The sequence below is a fragment of the Nicotiana attenuata genome, chromosome 9, assembly GCF_001879085.1.
Source record: "Nicotiana attenuata strain UT chromosome 9, NIATTr2, whole genome shotgun sequence".
NCBI lineage: Eukaryota > Viridiplantae > Streptophyta > Magnoliopsida > Solanales > Solanaceae > Nicotiana > Nicotiana attenuata.
The window spans coordinates 2,839,841-2,840,429 of record NC_031997.1 but is presented as its reverse complement, the minus strand read 5'-3'; positions in this window follow the sequence as shown (position 1 = coordinate 2,840,429).

Sequence of the window (589 nt, the reverse complement as noted above, 5' to 3'; positions counted from 1 at the left end):
TCTAGCTTAATTCCAATTTGCTGGAGCTTCTTCTGGGATCTGTTAGTCCAGTTGTGGGTTAATTCGAGTCCAATTGAGTCTAGTGAGGGTATTTGCTATTGCTGTTGGTTTTACAACTTTCCGGGCTGTGTTTTAGTATGATTCTGGGTGGAAATTGAATTTGCTGCTGCTTTGGCTCCAGTTACTGCTACTGATACGCTTTTGTTCCTGTCCTCCTCATTCTCATTGTATTTTTATATCCAGGTACACAATTGAACTCAAAATTGATGTAGCTTCGAGCTTGAGCATGAAATGAAAGTATTCAACCGTTGTTTGCTAGAGGATGCATTCATAATTAAGTAGCCATTAGTGATATGTATTGTATAATGAAGTTTACTTAGATCCACATTCAAATGAAACTCAGACTGTGTAACTTGTACCTAACGGGACTGTTTTGGACTGTTAATTTGTGGCGATCAGCTGTAGAATTAGTGTAGCTTGGTACTGGTTTCAATTTAGCACTTTGTTAAACATAAAAAAAATCAGAACAGGTTTGAATTCATAATTGATTGAGAGATCAGCCCGTTTCAATCTCCATTTCAAAGCTAAA